Source organism: Gadus morhua, chromosome 15, assembly GCF_902167405.1.
Source record: "Gadus morhua chromosome 15, gadMor3.0, whole genome shotgun sequence".
NCBI lineage: Eukaryota > Metazoa > Chordata > Actinopteri > Gadiformes > Gadidae > Gadus > Gadus morhua.
In genome coordinates this window covers 8,204,405-8,211,404 of record NC_044062.1, presented here as the reverse complement: position 1 = coordinate 8,211,404, position 7,000 = coordinate 8,204,405, and positions in this window count along the sequence as shown.

Genomic DNA, 7,000 nt, shown 5'->3' with positions numbered 1-7,000 from the left:
GATAAAAAGGACACGTCTGTTCTTGGATGCATGAATGCATGAATGTGTTGATACTCCTCATTGTCTCAGATCTGAAATGTTTGGCTGCCAAGTGCTGGATCTGGCGCGGCACCAGCCCATCCCAGGGCGATAAAGAGCCTCTTGTTGGAGTCACATGTAGCAGACAGTGGGAGGGCCCAGCGATGCTGCAGCAGACAACGATATGAGCAATTAGAGGCAAGAAATTTCCATTAGACCGGGGTCCAATATTCCCTCCGCCGTATGTAGAGACGCATGCTTCCCCAAACAGAGCTGCGTGTTACCACACATGCGCTCGTAGACTCTGCAGGGTTCACAGAGGACAGGTCTGTCTCCTGGAGCTCTGGTTGCAGAGCTCTGTTCAAAACACATGTCCTCCGTAGCGTGATAATACTAAAACGAATACGGAGATTAAACCGTAACAATGTGTGTTTGAGTGTGAGGAGCGGTGTTCATTAGAGCACCAACAGTATTTCAAATTGATGAAAGATGGGGGAGCCGTGGAGACGGGGGTCCGCGTGGGACCGCCCCCCACAACCCCCCCCCCCCCCCACAACCCCCCCCCCCCCCCCCCCAACCCCCCCCCCACCCAGACGCCCGTGGGCCGCTGCTTCTGAACCAGCGCCATCCGTCTCCCCGGCCAGAACAATATTTGCTTTCATGATTGAATATTTGCAGGGATTAAAAGTGCTCCAGGCCTGGGAGCGAAGGGGTAGTTTGGAGGTGGCGTGGGGTTGTGTGTGCGTGTGTCTGTGTGTGTGTGTGTGTGTGTGTGTGTGTGTGTGTGTGTGTGTGTGTGTGTGTGTGTGTGTGTGTGTGTGTGTGTGTGTGTGTGTGTGTAGGTTGGGGTGGGAAGGGGTGGGGGGGGGGGTCTTGATTAGAGATCCGTCTCCTTTCATCTCTTCTGCTCACACAGCCTTCACCTACACCGACACGCCATAGCGGTACGTTCCAGATGGACCTGGGGAGAGAAAGAGAGAGAGAGAGAGAGAGAGAGAGAGAGAGAGAGAGAGAGAGTGAGAGTGAGTGAGAGAGAGAGAGAGTGAGAGTGAGAGAGAGAGAGAGAGAGAGAGAGAGAGAGAGAGAGAGAGAGAGAGAGAGAGAGAGAGAGAGAGAGAGAGAGAGAGAGTGAGAGTGAGAGAAAGAGAGAGAGAGAGAGAGAGAGAGAGAGAGAGAGAGAGAGAGAGAGAGAGAGAGAGAGAGAGAGAGAGAGAGAGAGAGAGAGAGGGAGAGAGAGAGAGAGAGAGATAGAGCGTGAGAGAGAGAGAGAGAGAGAGAGAGAGAGAGAGAGAGAGAGAGAGAGAGAGAGAGAGCGTGAGAGAGAGAGAGAGAGAGAGAGAGAAGGAGGGAGAGAGTGGGAGAGAGAAGGAGAGAGAGAGTGGGAGAGAGAGAGGCTCTTGGGGGTACTAGAAGGTGGTGGTGCATGGGGTGGTGTAGGGTGGGCCGGGCCCGGGGTGGGGGGGGGGTAGCTCGTCCCAGAACTAAACCCTAGGGATTAACAGGGTGACTTCTCCTCTGGAATGTCCCGCTGACAGCCAAGACCCTCCCACCCACAGCTGCCTCCCGTAGTCAGACAGGTGCACAGCCCCGCGGGGAGGCGGGGTGGGGTGGGTGGGGCTGGGGGTGGGGTGGGTGGGGCTGGGGTGGGGTGGGTCGGGCTAGGGTTGGGGTGGGTTGGGGCTGGGGTTGGGGTGGGGTGGGGTTGGGGGGTTGGGAGGTGGGGTTGGGGGGTTGGGAGGTGGGGTTTGGAGGTGGGGTTGGCTGGGGTGGTGTCGGTGGGGGGAAAAGGAGAAGGAAGGAGAGGAGTTAAAGAGAAGAAAAACATCTTCACTCGCTGACCCCGGCCACACGACGAGTGCTTCACTAAACAATTCGGTTCCAGAAATATAAATCTCCTGTTTGAAAAACGCTCACGAGCAGTCCACAAAACGCTCCCGGGCGGGCCAGCGGAGTGATGTCTCTCGCCTGAGGGAAGCTGGTGAGCCGACGAAACCTGTGAGCCGATGAAGCAACAACAAGACACTACCGTGGGCGACGAGAGCGCCGAACACTCACTGTTACTGGACAGCATTATACAGCGCTTTTCTACCCAGTGGCCGCTCAAAGCGCTTTACATTATTGCCTGACATCCACCCATTCATGCACACATTCACACTCCGACGGCGGTGTCAACCATGCAAGGCGACATGCCGGTTCGTCGGGTGCAGTTAGGGTGAGGCGTCTTGCTCAGGGACACCCCGACGCTCGAACTAGCAACCTTCTGAGAGCACCAGGCGCACCGTTCTCAGGGCTGAGGTTGAAACGTAGTCCTGTCTACTCTCTGCTTGGACGAGAAGAACGCTGCCTGCAGGCTGGGACCGGGCCTAGAGGCCAACATGAAGCCACAGATGATGATTCATGCTGAAGTTGAGATTTTAACTGCCTCACCAAAAGATGCTGTCTCGATGAAGCGCACAAAACACTCTCTCTTTGTATGTCCGTTCAGTATGAAACGCACCTTTTGTGTGAATCATCATTTGATCCGCTCATTCACACACACGCGTGGTGTGTGAACAGTAGACATGGCAGCGTTTAGTAACACACACCGACTGGGGGGCTGGATTCATTTGTCTTTCCCTAATTTATGTTTGGGAATGTCAGTGTGCCTGCCCGTGCTTGCGGTGCGATGCTAAGTATTACTCTGCAGAAATGGGAGACAAAGGATTAATTTTCCTGCACTGTGATTTGGCTGTGCTACATGCGATGATCTGCAACTGTAAACACAGAACGCACGTGTGTGTGTGTGTGTGTGTTTGTGTGCGTATGTGTGTGGGTGTGTGTGTGTGCGTGCGTGTGTGAATGTGTGTGAGTGTCAGTGTGTGTGTGAGTGGTTATGTGTATCAGAGTGTGCGTGTGTGAGTGTATGTGTGTGAGTGTCTATGTGTGTGTTTGTGTGTGCGTCTGTGTTTGTGTGTGTGAGTGTGGTTGTGATGATCTGCTGTCAGTAAACACACAACGCTCTTCTTCTCCTGCTCGTCTGTTTGGGGGCCACAGAGAACTGTAAGCAGGGGCTCCTGAAAAGTCCCGTCGCAGAAAGAAGAAATCCCTCACACAGTCACACGGGCCGGCCTTAGAAGCAGCGGAGGAGGGTGATTGTGTGTGTGTGTGTGTGTGTATGCGATTGTGTGAATGTGTTTGTGTGTGATAATGTGTGTGTGAATGTGTGTATGTGTGTGTATGATTGTGTGTGTGTCTCTGTGTGTGTGTGTGTGTGTGTGTGTGTGTGTGTGTGTGTGTGTGTGTGTGTGTGTGTGTGTGTGTGTGTGTCTGTGTGTGTGTGTGTGTGTGTGTGTGTGTGTGTGTGTGTGTGTCTGTGTGTGTGTGTGTGCCACGTCTGAGATGTTTGATTGATAGAGTGGTCTTTGTAATCTGATGCTTTGTTTCCCTCCCCCCCTCTGCTCTCCCCCCCCCCCCAACCCCACCGTCCCCCTCCCCCCTCTCTCCCCCTCTCCCTCCCTCACACCCCCGCCCGCCCGCTCTCCCCCAGGGTGACCTGCCCCGTCACGTCTCCCTACCGGGTTGGGAGATCCTGATGCTTGTCTTCTTATCAAAACATCAGGTGGGCGACGGGGGAGGGGGAGACGGGGGAGGGGGAGACGGGGGGGGGGGTCTTTGTCTCCCGGCTGGTGGGACCCGGCCCCCCGGCAGGTCAGAGGTGATGCCGGCGAGGTCACCTGAGCGGCCAGGTGTGGGCCGCAGCGCCAGAGGAGGGGGGGAGGTCGGACCCCGGGACTGAAAGACAGGCCACGGAGAGGCGGGGATCCGGAGCGGCCAGGTGCCTCGGTGATGAACGGCGGTGGAGGCGGGCCGACCAATGGCGTCGTGTTGCTGGGTGTCCCTCCTTTGTGTTCAGCGCCGCTGACTCAGTGATCTGGGTGCCTTTGTCCCCGGTGGGCTTGGCGACGGGCGGCGAGCGGGGGACTTAGGGAGTGTTTCATGTGTCAGTGCCAAAGCAGATCATCTCGGCTGTTGTGGGCAGATCATCCAGGTGTGCTGTCAGACCACCGTGCTGCGCCCCGGTACCGGGTACTTTCCTGGGACTGGAGTACACATCCTCCTCTATCTGCTGCGTGTGTGTGTGTGTGTGTGTGTGTGTGTGTGTGTGTGTGTGTGTGTGTGTGTGTGTGTGTGTGTGTGTGTGTGTGTGTGTGTGTGTGTGTGTGTGTGTGTGAGAGAGAATGTGTGTGAGTGTGTGTCTGTGTGGATGATAATGTGTGGGCGTGTGTGTTTGTGTGTGTGTGTGTGTGTGTTTGTTTGTTTGTGTGTTTATGTGTGTGTGTGTGTGTGTGTGTGTGTGTGTGTGTGCGTGCGTGTGTGTGTGTGTGTGTGTGTTTGTGTGCGTGTGTGTGTGTCTGTGTTTGTTTGTGAGAGTGTGTGTGTGTGTGTATGTGTGAGTGTGTGTTTGAGAATGTGTGTGTTTGTGTGTTTGTATGTGTGTTTGTATGGGTTTATGTTTGTGTGAGTGTGTGTCTGTGTGTATGATAATGTATGGGTGTGAGTGCCTATGTTTGTGTGTTTGAAAGTGTGTATGTCTGTGTGTTTGTGTGTGTTTGTGTGAGTGTGTGTGTCTGTGTGTGCGTGGGTTCATATGAGGGTGTGTGTGTCTTTATGTGTGCGAGCGTGTAGGTGTCTGTTTGTGTGTGTATGTGTGCTTGTATGTGTTTGTGTGAGTGTGTGTGTCTGTGTGTGTGGGTTCATATGAGGGTGTGTGTGTCTATGTGTGTGCGTGAGTGTGTGTGTGAGTGTTAATGGTATAATCCACGTCACATTATAACAGAGTGAACCAGTGGAAGCTAACCACTAAAAGCGAGACGGTGCGAGAAACGGGATCCGGGATCCGACGCCACAGAGGTCGAAGCACCTCCTTTAAAGAGCACAGCTGCCGTTCCAGCGCAACCCCTCTTCCCTCCTCGGCAATCCCCACATCCTGCAACCCACTCCCCCGTCAACACCAACCCCCCCACCCCCGCCCCACAACCCCCTCTCCAGCGCACGATGACTCTCTGATTTAATGAATTATTCCCAGATCTGCGGGACCATGAAGGTCTCTCGGCCACATTGTTAGAACCTGGGGCGCGGTGGGCCGCTGTAATCCGCGCTGAAAAGACCCCTGAATGAGACTGTTGTTGCCCCCCCCCCCCCCCCCCCCATCACTCCAGTACGGGCCGGAGAACGTTAGAAGCCGGGTAATGTGAGGGTCCACTGTGGGGGGCTCATTCAATGGCATTCGTTTTGAATGTCTGCATGTGAGGCTTCTGAGCTGGCAGAGAATGGGTCCGGTCTACAGTAGAGCAGTGGTCTCCCCCAGGCTCTGGACCTGAGAATGTGGGCCCCGGTCCAGGGGAGGGAAAGACTGTTGTTGAGGTAGACTCTGTTCCAAGGGCCCGCCGGTTGCCAGATTACTGATTACCTGTTCCAGCAGCACCAGCGCGGCCTACCCTGTTCATTTGCTCTGGGATTCTCTTCTTTCATCTTCCTCCTCCTCCCGCCCCCTGGATAAGACGGCTTTTGATTCCATTTCCAGATGGCTGCCATTATCCATATCCAGCGCGAGAGCTTTTGCAAATATAAATAACATAATCATAATAATTTACACAAATCTATAACATTGTATAAATCCCTGTAGCCTTCCCCGACCACAAGCTAAGTACTGATTTACCATTCTGAAGCAATCTGTTCAGAATCCCCGCACTGCGAGTGCAGCATGTGAACAACACTATAAAGAGAAGGACTCGTTGTTCCTCTAATTGGCTGACGAACAGCCCTGACACCTGGACACGAGGGTTGGACCGATGGCTCCCACCCACACCCAGGTACCGTCCTCTGAAGACAGCCGGACGGGCCTGTCCACAGACGGCAGCTAGCGAGCGTGTTAGGACAAATTAGACAAGGCAATTGTGGCAATATCATGGGTTGATGATCACACACAAAGCCCTCCTTTGAGAAGGCAGACATCCCCGCCCCCCTGGTCGGGGATTCAGTCACATCCTTTCATGGCGGGTCCTGGGTAGCCACTGACACGGCGACCCCTTGCAGCCACCCCATCTCTCTCTGGGAGTCCCTATGCACCACCCACCACCGCCGTCCCTATCAAAGGCTTAGCGTGATCTGCAGACAGACTGCAGAGAGGGGAAATGGGATTCAGGGGGGCGAAAAGAAATGAAGGAGGCAGAGAAAGACGGAGAAAAGTGGGGAAGATTTGCCAGCAGTGTGGTGAAGTGTAAAAGGGGAATAGCATTGGGCTTATACAGCTGAGAAAGACGGCCTCAATGGAATCATCACATTATGAATGAGACACAAAAGGACTTCTCTTTCAACCCCGCGATTCAACTCGCTTCAATAGGATGGGTGAACTACAGCACGCCGAACGGAAAGAAAATAAATCCTTTCAAAGCAAAGCTGTTATGCAGAGTCGGGCTTTGGGACGGAATCATCTTTTCCTTTTTTTTCCCCCACTTATTTCCTCTTGTTCGGCCTTTATGAAGACTAACAGAGAGAGGACCCGGAGGAGGATCCCAGTGCTGAGAGGAGTCACGGCGAGAGGAGGAGGTTCCTCAGGCCGCTTTATCTTGGTGTTTGTTTGGTTTGGTGAAGTGAAGGCGGAGGAGGGGGATTAAATGACGGATGGCTGTAGTTGGCGGATGGTGATTGGAGACAATGAAAGGCATGTTGCGGATGGAGGCCGCATCAAGGATGTCAAAGCAAAGCAGGGAGAGGACTCCCAGGTGTGCCTGTGTGTGTAATGTGCTCGGGCAGGCTCCGGCAAGGACCCCATTCTGCTGGTTCCTGCATTACCTCCCACTGCAGCCTTGGCCCGAAATACTGCATCATCTGGGTCCTATCCCCCCTCCTGCACCCTGGGACTGCATGCACCCTCTCATAATGCACCCTCTTATCCTTCACCCTCTCACCCTCATCATGCACTCCCTCATCGTGCACACCC